At 36.1% G+C, this 17239-nt stretch overlaps 1 long non-coding RNA gene across 1 annotated transcript; it reads left to right on the top strand.

Moving 5' to 3' along the window:
• Positions 741 to 1194, top strand: LOC110269577. Its single transcript, XR_002358355.1, has 2 exons — positions 741 to 883; positions 969 to 1194. It is a non-coding gene; the product is annotated as an uncharacterized LOC110269577 (long non-coding RNA).

Raw genomic sequence — 17239 nt, 5'->3', positions numbered from 1 at the left:
ATATAAACTTAAACTAATATCTTCTAAATAACATTTGAATTCTTTATATCACCAATATTCAACAAATATCATAAAACACGACCCAGATCGTGGTAGCTGAAAACGTTGAATAACTTCTGTTGTTAAGTAATTCTGGGCTTTTTTACTAAAATGCGCATGGAAAATTCTTTAATTTCCAATATACGCACGGTTTGATCTTCCTCCTCAAATACGCACGGCCATTTTGCTTGGGTCAGCCACGAAATGATTCTAGGCAGCAAGTCAAGAATAGTGAGTACGAAATAGTGCATTGGGTCTGACACGGGCCACATCTTTTGCAACAGACACAAAATGGGAGACCTCGCCTATGACACACAAGAAATGATAGAATTCGTGTATGAAGCACACAAAATGGACCAACTCAATGCAGGCACACACGAAATGGGCAAAGCAGTAAAATACTTTGCTGTACTCATGTTCTCAATTTTTATGTATTATTCAAGGGCTTTTTTACAATGCAAATTGTAATCATGTTTTACATTACCAATAGTTTAATATAGATTCCATTTTCTCTCAGAATTTAAAAGTACCATTCTTTTGATTTTGATCAACATTTATTTTTTTATTAGCTTACATGTTTTTCTTTTCATGATGCACTAGTTGATATTCTACTCTAAAACATGTTTAACTGGTTGTAGGAGCAACTTTGTGAAAAAGAACGTACAATTCATGAATTGAAAAGGAAAATGGAAGAGAAGGAAAGAGAACTGCATACCATTAAAATCTTTGCAGAAGAGAGCGTGATCATTCAGAAGCTGAAAGAGCTCAGCATATGAAACAAATACATGATCTTCAAGAACATATTCAAGAAAAAGACAGGCAGCTTATTGAGTTGCAGGAACAGGTAGGCTGCTTACATTGTGTGCTTTGTTTCTATGATAAAAGTTTATTAAAAAAACTGCTGCTTTACATTTCTCTGTGATTTCCAGCACAGAGTAGCTCAAGAGACCCTAATGTATAAAGATGAACAATTGAGAGAAGTCCCCGCTTGGATAAACCGTGTTCGTGATGGATGTTTTCCAATCAACAACAAACCAGTTATTGCAGGCTGGATTGCGAAAACGTACAGAGCAGTATAACCAGCTCTGCATGGGTTTCCATAGACAGGTTTATCAGCAATCCCATTGTTGCTTAAAATATTTTTGTTTTTGTGTTCCTTATTTCTTTTTTACCGACAAAATGTATTATTTTATATTTTTGTTTATTCAGATTGACATTGATGAGATGCATCACCACTGTCGTGCCCCCAATTCCTGTCTGTTGTCCCTGATTTGGTCTATCTATTTCGCTTCTGCCACGCTTGAAATGGGTTTCCATTTCGTGCCTGCACTAAGTGAAATGGTCCTCTCATTTCGTGCCCACAATCCTAGAAATGGCCTGCGCATTTTGAGAAATATTTTCACATATGCGCATTCTGGGAATTAAAGAATTTTCTATGGGCATTTCAGTAAAAAAGCCAGTAATTCTGACAAAGTAATTAGTTAACTAATTAATAAGGAGGTAAATGCTAAAATATAGAGTATAGTAAGTGGGTGTTATGATTCGAATGAATTGTCTTTATTGACCAGATTGATGTGAAATGACAAGCATAATCATCGCGTGTGATAGTCACTCACTTCAATCTTCATGTTATGTAGTAGAGAAAGTATAAATATAAAAGAGAGCCATGGAGCTTGTTTCTTCTTAGAGTTCTCCCTTATTTAAACAATTTTTTAATATATCAGAATAAAAAAAAGTAATAAATTAATAAAATTTTGATTCTTTACTCAAATTGAAATTGAAATAATTGCTCTTAATAATTTCAATGAAGAATAATTATATTGTGCCTTAGTAATATTGTAAAACAACTAAATAAATAAATAAGGAAGATATGTGATATATCGAAAACGTTAGCATGGTATATATCGAAATTGAAGAATATGAAGAGGTTGACCAAGAAATGGATTTATTCATTAATGAATTTCTATCCAAAATTGAACCACCTCCCATTAGGCAAGAAATCAAAGTTCTTGAAGACAACACCAAGCTATGTGATAAAAGGGGAAAGGTTGGAATCAAGGAAGCTCGCAAAGAGGTGGAAATACACAAAGAAGAGCACAAGGATGCATTGTCTAAGTGTGGGGAAGTCTCCCTTCCCAAGTTACCATCCAATACAACATTTAAGTGGGTAAAATCTCTATCTCTTCGTCAAAATGGCGCCGTTGCCGGGGATTTGCAATGGTGTTATGTTATTGGTTATTGTACATATGTGAATAGTGTAAATAGTTTATCTTTTGCTTGTTTACTAGATTTTGTTAGTTTTATTTTGTTTTTCCATAATGAATTCTCACTTTGGCTATGAGTTTAGCTCTAATTGTGTTGTAGGAAATGTGAACTTCAATGCTAACATGTACCAAGGATGGAACACTCCAAGATGGGAGGAGCCTCAAGGAATTGATCACTCCTATTGGCATCAACCTCCGGACACTTATAGGTATAATTCTCATCCTAATGCATGTCAATTCAATGGCTATGGTGACTCCTTTTATGACAATCAACCACCACCATATGCCTATGAATCTTATCCTCAACATGAACCTCAACCATACTCACAAGCCCCTTTCTACCAAGTACCTTTATGTGACCCTTATCCATCATATAACCAATCACCCATACCACATCCTTGTGATCATTATGAGCAAGAACCTTTAGAACCACCACAGCCTTATCAAGATTACTACCATGAACCACCTCAGCCCTCACCATCTCCATACCTTCACCAAGAAGAACCACCTTCCTACCATGAATCCTCCCTCCAAAATAATGAACCTTCCTATTCACCCCAAGCCCCAATAGACGATCCTCTCACTTTGTTACTCCAAGGACAAGAAGCCATGAAGCGGGATACACTTGAGTTTGTGACCAATTTGACCAAGGTGGTGCACACTTTAGCCCACCAATGCTTGAATACTCAAGGTACTTCCGTAACCACACGTGAAAAGTCAAAAGAAGAGCAAAGCATGAAGGAGAAATTGGATAATTCGGTGAAAAAGGAGGAGTCAAATTTTGTGTTGGAACAATTGGAGAAGCCTATGATCATTGAAGAAAGAGGAGAAGTGGTTGAAGATTTAGGAGATGTTGAAAGTCCATGGGAATGTAGCATCATGGAGAACTCTTCCAAGAAGCTTGATATTGATGTTAAGGAGGGTGCGCAACCCCCAAGGCATATCATCGTTGGAAACTTGGAAGCGGCTTATCAAGAGATGGATTCAATCATGAATGAATTTCTCTCTACAATGGAATCCTCTCCCATTGGACATGAAGTTGAAAGTATAAAAGAGTGTGCACAACCTCCCATACCCTTGGTGAGCAATGAGAAAGAGAGCTACCAAGAGGAAAACGTTAGCATGGTGTATATCGAAATTGAAGAATATGAAGAGGTTGACCAAGAAATGGATTTATTCATTAATGAATTTCTATCCAAAATTGAACCACCTCCCATTAGGCAAGAAATCAAAGTTCTTGAAGACAACACCAAACTATGTGATAAAAGGGGAAAGGTTGGAATCAAGGAAGCTCGCAAAGTCCTTACTTCATTCTTGGTTTAAGCATGAGGACATGCTTGGTTTAAGTGTGGGGAGGTTGACAAACCCCATTTGTAGGGTTTATCTTGTATTGATTTTTGGGGATTTTATCAACTTTCACCCACATTTATTCAATGAAATAGCATGGTTTTATAACTTCTCCCTTAATTGTGCTTAAGAGTGAAAACATGCTTTTTAGGACTTAAAATAGCTAAATTTAATTCACCTTGATTCTATTAGATGCCTCGATATGTTTGTTAAGTGATTTAAGGTTTAGGAGGCAAAGATTAGATCAAGGGAATGAAGAAAGAAAGCATGAAAAGTTGGAGAACTCATGAAGAAATGAAAGAACCGGAAAGCTGTCAAGCCGACCTCTTTGCACTTAAACGACCATAACTTGAGCTACAGAGGTCCAATTGATGCAGTTCCAGTTGGGTTGGAAAGCTAACATCCGGGGCTTCAAAATGATATAAGATTTGCCATAGTTGCATTGCGCATATGGGCGCGCACGCGCACGGTACGCGGACGCGCCGTTGGTGGCACATGACTCACTTAATGCAACACGTGGCCAGCGATTTTAGAAGCTTTGTGGGCCCAATCCAACTCATTTCTGATGCTATTTAAGCCAAGAATTGAAGAGGAATCAATATATACTTTAATCATTAGTCATAGTTTAGTTTTAGAAGTAGTTAGAGTTAGAAAGAGAAGCTCTCTCTTCTCTCTAGAATTAGGATTAGGAATTAGGGTTAGATTAGGATCTCATAGTTCTAGGTTTAATTCAAGTATCCTTCTACTTCTACCTTCAATTGATGATTGCTACACTTTGGTTCTTCTCTCTATCCCTATTCTCTTGTTGTAATTTCTCTTATTTTGTTTCTAGGTTTTGTAATTGAAATACTCTTGTTCTCTTGATTCTTGAAGCATGGCTTGTCTTTGATTCTGCTTAACCACCACAGGAAGTAGCTAGAGTGGCGAAGTGATGGTTGAGGCAGAGATTGAAGCAGATGAAGTCATTATCATCATGAAGCATCAAGGGCCAGAAATCCATCTTGGAGAGCAAGCCAAGGATGGAGAGCTCGGATTGATGAAGAGTGATGATCAAGAAAGGACTAGAGGTAATTGCATGTTGGATTTTGCATGGTTATCTCTTCTCTCTATGTGGCCGAACCGGTTCTGTTTTCTTGGAGAAGAAGAAGTTAAGCTTGGGTTTTTGGCTTCTAGTGTGGAGGCTTCTCTCTTCTATAAAAAGGGAGAACAGCCACTGTTTGGAGTAAGGAGTTAGAAGTAAGCAGTGAGAGTGCAAGGCACAGGATTCTCAGAGCTACCTAAGCTTACAGATTTTCTTCTCCTTCAATGTATTCTGTTTAGTATTTTTCTGTTTAATTTTGTCATGTCTTGAGTCTCATGGAAAAAGGCAAACAAGTGAGGTTTGTATGAAAAAGCCATAGAGCGGAAAAAGACAGAGAGTGCAAAATTAAAAGAAAAAGCCATAGATGTCCTTAGAGTTTCTTTGTTCATCTATGTTGCGTTTCATGATTCTGTGGGAATCCCCTTGTAAGTTGGGTTAGCACTTTACAGTTTGTAATCAGGTTGATTATAGTGAAATTCCATCATTGTTGTGATGAAGACTGGATGTAGGCTGCACTGCACTTAGCAGCTGAACCAGGATATATCTGGGTGTAATCTTCTTCTCTTCTCTACTCCATTTCTGTTTCTACTGCACAGGAGCAAAAACCAAAAATATCTCGTGCCAAGTGACGAGACAAAAAGAAAAGTCTCGTGGCTAGGGACGAGACAAAAGAAAAGGTCTCGTGTGAAGTGATGAGCTAAAAACAGAAAAGTCTCCTCTAAATCCAGCAAGTGTTAGCAAGCAAAAAGGGGGCTAAGATTCAACCCCCCTTCTCTTAGCCACTGAAACCATCAATTGGTATCAGAGCTTGGTCTCAAAGAGATCAAGCTTTGCAGCTTGGAGAAAAGATCCTTTTGGCAGAAAACAGTGGCGCAAATGTGGTGTCCTATAATCTGACTGAAGGTCAATCGAGCATCAGACCTCCTCTTTTCAATGGAAAAAATTATACCTATTGGAAGAAGAGGATGAAGATATTTGTACAAGCAGTGGATTACAGACTTTGGAAGATTATCCTGGAAAGGCCCCAATTTCCAACTACCACAAATGCTGAAGGAGTAGTCTCCCTCAAACCGGAAGCAAGATGGACCGAAGAAGATAGGAAGAAGGTAGAGTTAAATGCCAAGGCAATAAACCTGCTCAACTGTGCTATCAGCTTTGAAGAGTACCGACGGGTATCACGATGCACAACGGTAAAGGAAATCTGGGACAAGCTACAAATCACTCATGAAGGAACCACCATTGTAAAGAAGACTCGGACAGATATGTTGAACAGAGAATATGAAATGTTTGCAATGAAGGAAGGAGAGTCCATTGATGAACTGTTCGAACGGTTCAACGCCATCATTGTTGGCTTAGATGCTCTGGAAATTACACATTCTGAATCTGTGCTAGTGAGAAGAGTGTTGAGATGTCTTACAAAAGAGTGGGAAACAAAATCTTTAATTATTTCTGAGAGCAGTAGCTTAGATTCCATGACACTTGATGATTTGAGAGGAAATCTTCTTGCTTTTGAAAACACCTATTTGAAAAAAGATTCAAAAAAGAAAGGAATTGCTTTTTCTTCTATGACTAACCCTCTGGATGATGAATCCAGTGATAACTCTTCTGAAAATGAGTTTGTGTTGTTTGCAAAAAAATTCAGGAAAATGGTGAAGCTCAAAGGCAAAGGCAGCAGCTCAAGGAAGATGAAGAAAGACCTTAGCAAAGTAACTTGTTACAATTGCAAGGAAATGGGGCATTTCAAATCTGACTATCCCAAGTTAAAGAAGGAGGAGAAGCCGAAAAAGGGAAAGAAGAAGGGAATGATGGCCTCATGGGAAGATTTGGAAAATGACTCAGATGATGATGATAAAGAATCGGAGACCAAGTCACAACCGTGTCTCATGGCAGATCATGTAAATCAGGTAGTCTCTCATAACCCTAACACTGAAGATCTTCATCTTATGATAGACCACCTTTCTGAAAAAATTAAGATGTTTTCTATTGGAAAATCAAGAACTTGAACAACAAATCACCATTCTTAAAGCTGAAAACAGTTTTCTAAAAGAGAAAGTGAGAGAGGCCGAAACTGCTTGTGATCTTGTTGAAGAAAATAAGCAGTTAAGAGCCCAAATTAGAAGCTGTAAAAGTGACCATTCTGTCCTTGCATATGTAGACTGTTTTAAAAGAAATGAAGAGTTGCTTAAAGAGGTTAAAATGCTTAAGGAAGACTTAGCCAAGTTTACACAAAGTTCTGAAAATCTTAATCAAATTTTGGCTAGTCAAAAACCTCTTTATGATAAAGTTGGGTTGGGATTTTATAAATCTGAAAAGTCTCATTTTGAAAACATTGCTTCATCTTCAAATGATACAAGGTATCAAAACCCAACCTACTTTAACAAAATAGCAACTCCAAGATTTTGTAGGCTATGCAATCGAAATGGACACTTTTCTATTCAATGTTTCTTTGGTGAAAGAATGATTGGTGATAAAGTTTGTAAAGTTGTTTTTGATTATAATGGTTTAGGACATAGAAGATAGTTTAACGTAAAAGGATCCAAAAAGATTTGGATACCTAAAGTCTCTTAAGCTTGTTTTGTAGGTGTGCCTAGCATCCAAAAGGAAGGAGAATATGTGGTATATGGATAGCGGATGTTCTAGGCATATGACCGGAAAGACAACTTTCTTCATAAAGCTTGATGAGTATGATGGAGGACTTGTCACTTTTGGTGATGATGCAAAAGGAAAAATAGTGGCTGTTGGAAAAGTTGGTAAAAATTTTTCATCTTGTATAAATGATGTTCTTCTTGTAAATGGTTTGAAACATAACTTACTTAGTGTTAGTCAATTGTGTGATTTAGGTTTTGATGTTATTTTTAAGAAGTTTGTTTGTTTGGTTGTTTGTGAGAAAACTGGGGATATTTTATTTGAAGCCAAAAGATACAACAATGTGTATGGATTAACTCTTGAGGATTTAAAGGAACAAAATGTAACATGCTTTACATCTTTTGAATCTGAAAAATGGTTTTGGCATAGAAAGTTGGGACATGCTAGCATGTACCAAATTTCTAAGCTAGTTAAAAGGAATTTGGTTAGAGGAATTCCAAACATCAAATTTGATAAGGATCTTACTTGTGATGCTTGTCAATTGGGCAAACAAGTAAAATCCTCTTTTAAATCAAAAGATGGAATCTCAACCAAAAGGCCATTGGAGATGTTACATATTGATCTTTTTGGTCCTACTAGAACTCAAAGTTTAGGAGGTAAACACTATGGCTTTGTGGTGGTAGATGATTACTCTAGATTTGGTTAGGTACTTTTTCTTGCTCATAAGAATGATGCTTTTCATGCCTTTTCCACTCTTTGCAAGAAAATTCAAAACAAAAAGGATTTAAAAATTGCCTATTTGAGAAGTGATCATGGAAGAGAATTTAAAAATCAAGATTTTGAAAAATTCTGTGATGACTTAGGAATTTCTCATAATTTTTCATGTCCTAGAACCCCCCAACAAAATGGGGTGGTTGAAAGAAGGAATAGAAGCCTTCAAGAGATGACTAGGGCTATGCTATGTGAGAATGAGATTCCTAAATTTTTGTGGGCTGAAGCTGTGAACACAGCATGTTATATTTTGAATAGAACAATCATTAGAAAAGGGTTAAAGGAAACCCCTTATGAGCTATGGAAAGAAACCCCTCCAAATCTTAAGTACTTTCATATTTTTGGATGCAAATATTTTGTGCTTAATAATAAAGAAAATCTTGGAAAGTTTGATCCAAAATCCTATGAAGGAATATTTGTTGGATATTCCACCACAAGCAAGGCCTATAGAATTTATCTCAAGGAGCATAGGACTATAGAGGAATCCATACATGTTACTTTTTGTAATTCTAACTTAATTCCCAGTACTGTGATAGATAATGATTCAGATGATGAAGAAGCTGGAACAAGCAAAGAAAATCCCAAATCTGTTCAGAATGAAGAATCTGCCAGTCCAGTTTTGTCTCATCAGATTGGAAGAGACATTTCCATTTTGTCTCCTGAGCAGGCACGAGCAACTGAAACAGTAAGACCACCAGAAGTTCATCAAAGCTCTACACCTGTCCGAAAGCCTAGAGAATGGAAGTCCATGAGGGGTTATCCTCATGACTTCATCATTGGTGATCCCTCTCAAGGAGTAACAACAAAATCATCCACCAAAAGGCAAACTGAACCTAGCAATCTTGCTCTCTTGTCACAAATAGAGCCCAACAATGTCAAACAAGCTCTTGAGGACCCATCATGGGTTAAAGCAATGCAAGAAGAGCTTGCTCAATTCGACAAGAATGAGGTTTGGACACTAGTACCCCATCCGAATGGTAAGAAAGTTACCGGTACTAAGTGGGTATTTAAAAATAAACTTGGTGAGGATGGACAAGTTGTTTGTAACAAGGCTAGATTAGTGGCCCAAGGTTATGATCAAGAAGAGGGTATAGATTTTGATGAGTCTTTTGCTCCGGTAGCTAGATTGGAAGCAATTAGGTTGCTTCTTGCCTATGCCACCCATAAAGGTTTCAAAATGTTTCAAATGGATGTTAAGTGTGCTTTCCTTAATGGTTTTATTGATAGAGAAGTGTATGTGGCACAACCCCCCGATTTTGAGCATAAAGAGTTTCCAAATCATGTTTTCAAACTAACTAAGGCCCTTTATGGTCTTAGACAAGCTCCAAGAGCTTGGTATGAAAGGCTAAGTGCCTTCTTGTTGGAAAATCAATTTCAAAGGGGTACCACCGACACTACTTTATTCATTAAAGCGTCTAATGATGATATGCTCCTTGTTCAAGTTTATGTTGATGACATTGTATTTGGATCGGCCAACATTTTCTTGTGTGAAGAGTTTGGAAAACTCATGACTAGTGAGTTTGAGATGAGTTTAATGGGAGAGCTTACTTTCTTTCTTGGCCTCCAAATTAAACAAACTCCTAGTGGCACTTTTATTTACCAAGGAAAGTATGCTAAAGAGCTTATCAAAAAGTTTGGCCTAGAAAATTCCAAATCAATGGGAACCCCAATGCATCCTAATACAAAACTTGAAAAGGATGATGATGGCCAAGATGTGGATGAAACAAGGTATAGAGGAATGATAGGTTCACTTATGTATCTTACCTCCTCTAGACCGGACATTGTCCAAAGTGTGGGTGTATGTTCAAGGTTTCAATCTCACCCAAAAGAATCCCATCTTACAGCCGTTAAACGCATTATTAGATACATCAAGGGAACTTGTAATTATGGGCTATGGTATCCTAAATCTGATGACTTTTGTGCAGTAGGGTTTTGTGATGCAGATTATGCGGGAGATAGAGTGGATAGAAGGAGCACCTCCGGCATGTGTTGCTTCCTTGGAAGCTCACTCAACATGTGGTCAAGCAAGAAATAAGCCACAGTGGCTCTATCCACAGCTGAAGCTGAATATATTTCCGCATCTGCATGTTGTTCACAATTAATTTGGTTAAAAACACAATTGAAAGATTACAAATTAAAAATCAATAGTATACCCTTATTTTGTGATAATATGAGTGCTATAAACATTTCAAAAAATCCGGTTCTGCACTCAAGAACCAAGCACATTGAGATAAAATATCATTTTATTAGGAAACATGTGCAAAAGGGTACTATTGATATTCAATTTGTAAAATCTGAAGACCAAATTGCTGATATTTTTACAAAACCCCTCTGTGAAGACAGATTCTGTGCCCTGAGAAAAAGTTTGGGAATGTTTGATTTAAGTTTCATTGATAAATTGTGAAAAGTTGATTCTGTTCAGTTTTGTCTCGTAGGTTTGGACGAGATAAAATTAGAAGCGTTGGAAGGGCTGTGATCAAGGGGGAGACAGTGTCTAAAGTGAATTCTCATGGCCCCACCAAATTTTCTTGACCCCACTTTGCCGTTATGTTAGTTATCTCTCTATGCAAATAAGAATCCTCTTCCTTGTGTCATCATATCTTTTTGGAAGTGGTTATTGTCAAATCAAATCACTCTCTCCATCTAATCCCTTGATTTAAGGCAACAACTTTTCAGTTTTTGATTTTAAAAATAAAAAGGGAATCATTTTGGGTAATAACTACACCATAATGGTCATTAACCGTCCACTAATGGTCATTACCTCCACCAAAGTCTCTCTCTCCAATCCATATTTAATGTGTCATTCACCTTGCTTCTCCCTCACTCAATTCGGTTACTTCATCAACCTTTCATATTTCATTCTTCCATCACCATGAAAAAGAAAATCACGCCAAGAAAGAGTGAAAGAATCCTTCTCTCTCAAAAACCATCAACCCCTCAAACCCACACTCACATCCACATACATTCTACTTCTTCATCTTCTCCCTCACCCCAACCAAGCACACCGAAGCCATGAGGAAGAAAGTAATAGCACAGAAGAGTTCCGGAAGAAGAAGAAGAAGCGGGAAAAATAAGGAGCCCCGCATTGAGGAAGAGGAAGAATCTCATACCTCGCCCATTCGTTCACCACCACCTTCATCACCGAAGAGAACTACCCCCGGAAAAAGCTCACAGAAGACCAAGGGGTTTGCACTAAACGACACCACCGAACCTTCAAATTTGGAATCCCTGGAATTCAAAAACAAGTACAGCAAGACTCACTCTCATTATGATCCGAGCATATTCAACTCTTGTGCCTCATTTGAGTTTCACAATGAATTTATGGAAAAACGTCATTTGTGTGCAACCTACCTTGTCAACCTCGACACTCTCACTAACAAAGGCATCAACATCTCCTCTCTGTTTGAACTCCTCAACTGGAAGCCACTTCTTCTCATTCAGAAACCAGTCTATCCTGGCCTAGTTCGGGAGTTTTACGCCAATATGCGACTCATTGACGGCTCTCTTCATTCCTATGTCAAAAGGGTTCAAATAGCCCTTGATTCTGAGACCATTGGAGCGGCCCTGGGCTTCAAGGATGAAGGACCACGAGCGTACATGGCAGAAAAATGGGATACACAAGTCGGCGTTTCATACAAAACGGTTCTTCAGCACATTTGCAAGAATCTCTCTGGCTTACATGGAACGACTCCAACCCACAAAGCTCTAGGACCAGTCAACTCTCTGATTCACCGAATCATCACCCACGTTCTGACTCTCCAAAGCGGCTCACACAACCGAGTAACATTTTCTGACTGTCTCATATTATTTGCTTTGGTTTCCTCTACACCGATATCCTTTGGTTATATTATGATTAGGCATATGTGGGATTCTGTTAGAAGCACCAAAAAGGCTAACCTGCCTTATGGTATGTTTTTAACTAGAATTTTTGAATACTTTAAAGTTGATCTGTTGAATGAGGCTGTAGAAAACAAGGTGTCCTCAATCAAAGGAGGAGGAGTGACTAAGGGAACCAAAGGGCACAAATCTGTTGCATCCGATAGTGACTATGAGTACAGGCCAGAATCTTCCAAAACAGCCGAATTCATCAAACAGATTTTGGGTGAATTCTCAAACATGGCAGAAATGATGGTTCAATCTCACAAAGAGACCCGTAAGCTAGCTTATGAGAGCGAGAAAGCTTGGAAAAGATGCAAAGATAGGGTCGGGCTGATGCTAGAAAGTCTTAAGGAGGATCTGAGAGATGATAGTGAAGAAGGCACTGAGGAATCTGATCTTAATCTATCAGATGATTGATGACTGTTGTTTTATGTTATTTGATATTGGCATGATTAGGCTCAATCTTTCTTTTGTAAAAGCATGACTTGATACTCACTACTCCTTGACACTTTGACATATTTGGCATTTTATGAATATTTTGTTGTATTGCCAATGCTTTCTTGCTGCAGGTACATAATGCCCCTTGATGCCAAAAGGGGGAGGAAATTGATCCAAAATTGAAACTGAAAAACAGGGGATGAAATTCTCTTTGAGAGTTCATGATCACCCTTGTTGATGATGGATAATGCATTGTGAAAATGCATTAGGATTATGTTTGAGGATGTTTTGTTAATATAGCATTCGGTTCTACTTTAATTACTGCCATTACTTGATGATTATCTTGGTAAAATATGTGTTTGTAAGAAATTTGAATTACCTTGATAGAATGATTGATGATTGGATTTATTTTTGGCAGTTCCTTTAGTTTGAAATGATGAAAGTTGCTGTGTTTGGAAAGATTATATCATGTTGATGAAAAATATTTTTCCTACCATAACCATGATTGCTCTGATTTATTGAAAAAAATATTTGAACAGCAAAATCTTCCTTCAAAATAAATTGATTATGTAGTTTGAGCAGAAAATCAGTTTATGATATCAAATGAGTTTTGATTATCAATTTAAAATTGCTCATAAATCAAGCATTTAGCATCATATAATATGCTAAATAACATTGTTCATGAAGCTTATTAAAATGTTACAAGTTAGTGCTTCCCTTGGTAAAATAAGCATACATCAAGGGGGAGCCATGTGACATTTAGAAAGGGGGAGAAATTCAATCTTCAAAGGGAGTACTCATACTCAATTTTTTAAATTTCTTTCCATTTCAATTTTAATAATGTTTGTCATCAAGGGGGAGATTGATGAGTTTGGAAAACTCTAAATTAAATTGATGATGATCAAACATTATTAACAGCAAAATTATTAATCTAATTTTGATTGATATATTAATTAAATTAATTTTGCTGTGCAGGTTTTTAATTGGGCCGAAAATAAAATATAAATGATTACAAGCCCAAATGTGAATTTTTGCTTAGCATTGGTTCAAATATTAATCAATGAAGTTTGGCTGAATTATTGTTCTTGTGTTGGGCCAAACTTAATGCTTGTGGTTACAAGCCCAATTATAAATCTTTGCTAAGTGATCCAATACTTAGCCTGAATCAAAATATTATTAGGCCAAAATCAATATTGTTACTACCAAGCCCAATTTTGATTTTGATGAATGTTTCCATTGCTTGATCCGAAACAAAATTCATCAGGAAAACAAATGTTACCATTGCCTCACACCTTCAACGGATTTCATTTCTCTCTTTGATGGATTTCAAATTTAATTTAAGAATTGGGAACATAAGTAAGTGAGAGAAGATTGATTTGATTGCTATGATAGCTATGCACGCCTCTGATGGATTTCAAATTTAATTTAAGCATTGGGAACATAAGTAAGTGAGAGAAGATTGATTTGATTGCTATGATAGCTATGCACGCCTCTCAGCAAAGGGAAGTAAAAGCAACCTTTACTTGTGTAATGTATTGAATTGCTTTTTTCAAGTTGTTTATTCTCTCTCATCTCTTTCCTCTCTTCGGACATTAACCAGGAAATAATGGAAGCCATGGAAGCTACACCTACTCACCGAAAAGAAGATAGAGCTCGTCTCAAGACCATCATGAAGATGGCAAGAAAACATACTAAAATAAAAATGAGTTGTGGCTGAGATTTTCACCAAATATAGTTAGATTTGGTGAGGTAATATTGAGCTCTTCATGCTCAAAAAGGAAGAAGAAGATTCGGCCAGCAAGGAGGAGATTCTTGGAGGCATGGCTTGTCTTTGATTCTGCTCAACCACCACAGGAAGTAGCTAGAGTGGCGAAGTGATGGTAGAGGCAGAGATTGAAGCAGATGAAGTCATCATCATCATGAAGCATCAAGGGCCAGAAATCCATCTTGAAGAGCAAGCCAAGGATGGAGAGCTCGGATTGATAAAGAGTGATGATCAAGAAAGGACTAGAGGTAATTGCATGTTGGGTTTTGCATGGTTATCTCTTCTCTCTCTATGTGGCCGAACCGGTTCTGTTTTCTTGGAGAAGAAGAAGTTAAGCTTGGGTTTTTGGTTTCAAGTGTGGAGGCTTCTCTCTTCTATAAAAAGGGAGAACAGCCACTGTTTGGAGTAAGGAGTTAGAAGTAAGCAGTGAGAGTGCAAGACACAGGATTCTCAGAGCTACCTAAGCTTACAGATTTTCTTCTCCTTCAATGTATTCTGTTTAGTATTTTTCTGTTTAATTTTGTCATGTCTTGAGTCTCATGGAAAAAGGCAAACAAGTGAGGTTTGTATGAAAAAGCCATAGAGCGGAAAAAGGCAGAGAGTGCAAAATTAAAAGAAAAAGCCATAGATGTCCTTAGAGTTTCTTTGTTCATCTATGTTGCGTTTCATGATTCTGTGGGAATCCCCTTGTAAGTTGGGTTAGCACTTTACAGTTTGTAATCAGGTTGATTATAGTGAAATTCCATCATTGTTGTGATGGAGACTGGATGTAGGCTGCATTGCACTTAGCAGCTGAACCAGGATATATCTGGGTGTAATCTTCTTTTCTTCTCTACTCCATTTCTATTTCTACTGCACAGGAACAAAAACAAAAAATATCTCGTGCCAAGTGACGAGACAAAAAGAAAAGTCTCGTGGCTAGGGACGAGACAAAAGAAAAGGTCTCGTGTGAAGTGATAGCTAAAAACAGAAAAGTCTCCTCTAAGTCCAGCAAGTGTTAGCAAGCAAAAAGGGAGCTAAGATTCAACCCCCTCTTCTCTTAGCCACTAAAACCATCAAAAAGAGAATGATATTCTATTGCTTCTGTGTGTAATCAACGAAAACTTAACCTTCTATTTATATATGTACAAAGAGTTATTTTTTAAACTCTTATTAAATATATTCTTTCTTAAAAATGTTAAACCGCCCAACATAAATAAATATCCATCTTGTCATCCTTATCACAACAAGTAAATATACAAGGCCTGATGTCCTCTTATATGGCGCAAAAACAACTCTTTCATAACTCCATCTTAATTAATTATGTCTCTGTAGAACGTTTCCATTTTCTACTAGCAATTGCTGATCTATATATAATATATTCGGAGGATCAGAACCATTCACATTTTATTTAAAATTAAAACAAGCTTTTAAATAATAAATTGCAACAAGGCTCTGCATTAGTACTCTTGCATGAACATATGATGATTTATGCCATTAAATAAATAACATGCCACACTTATCACTTAATTAATTAGATTTTGACACACTGATGAAAGTTGGTACCTCTCCTCGATCAGGAAGATCTCGAATCGATCTGTATCGGATCTATATTCTATGGGTCCGTTTAAAAAACTTTAGAAGTAACATTTTTTAATTTTTAACTTATGAAAAGTAATAGTATTAATGTTCGATGTAATTTTTAAAATTAAATTGTAACTTTTTAAAAAGCTATTTAGGAGCTTATAGAGAAGTTAAAAAAAAATGAATTCTCTCATAATACTTCTACTTTTCATCACATTTCTATAAAATAAGTACTTCTAGAGTTAAAAATCCAAACACAAAATAACTTATTTATAAGTTACTTTTAATAGAATTATTTATTGTTTAAATTATTTTATCAAAAGAAGCTTAATTAAGTTGGTTACCCAAACTGGACCTATATCCTATAGACACATAAATGTCTACTAAAAAGAATTAAATATTAAAAATATATTATATTCATCATCATGAGCTGAGAATACATATTGCCAATGGAAATTAAAAAATTCATTCACCAATTAAATGGGTAACTTCCATGACCAAATTACTTTAATTTCATGTGACGGTGGATGGCACGCCCGTGCATGTATGAATTTATATACTGTCGAATTTAATGAAAATAAAAAGTGTCATGCATTATTACATTAACAATTTAGTTTAAAAATAATTTTACAAACAACAACAAAATCTTATTCTATTAGATGGAATCGACTACATAAATCAAACCATATTATTGCGTCCTATCATATATTATATCTACAATAAAAATATTTAAATATAAATCTCTTTTAATCATCATGTATGATCTTAAAAAAAAAAAATTCTACTATTTATCTCCTATTTATCTTTCATTTTATCCACCTTCAACCAAATATTTTGTCAATCTTCTTTCCACATGTTTATACCACTTGAGACAAAATTCTATCATCTCTCTACAATAAACGTGCTTTCAATTTTTTCTTTTATATTTTCGTTTCTTATTTTATCTATTCATATATAACTATTCATTCATCTGAGTATTTTCATCTCTATTCCCCGTAACTTATGTTCATGCTTATCTTATGTCGTCCAACAGTCTGTTCTGTATAACATAGCTTGTCTAATGGTAGTACGATAAATTTTTTTTTTTTTAATTTTAAAGATAATTTTTATTGATTGGATATAAGATCAGATATACTCTATCACTTTAACCAGTCTAATTGTATCGATTTTTTTTTACATTCTTCTCGATCTATCCATTATCTTATATAACATATTTAAAATGCTTAAAACACTTTACTTGTAATAAGATAATTTTTCTAATTTCACTTCTGTAATATTATTTCTGTTCGCCGAAAGAACTTATATTTTATATATGTGCAAAACATATTCTCTAAAACTTTTTTTCACAACTTTAGATTCTGATTTAAATCTTTCTTTGTTTCTCACATAAAGACAATATTATGGACAAAAAATATATACCATAGTATTGGTTGTGGATATTTTCAACAAGTACTTCTATTCAAAATTAATGTAAAAAAATATACTTAGAAATAATTCTTAATGTAA

Source organism: Arachis ipaensis, chromosome B03, assembly GCF_000816755.2.
Source record: "Arachis ipaensis cultivar K30076 chromosome B03, Araip1.1, whole genome shotgun sequence".
In the NCBI taxonomy this organism is placed as follows: domain Eukaryota; kingdom Viridiplantae; phylum Streptophyta; class Magnoliopsida; order Fabales; family Fabaceae; genus Arachis; species Arachis ipaensis.
Note: the sequence above shows the minus strand (reverse complement) of the source record. Positions and strands in the feature narration are given on the sequence as shown.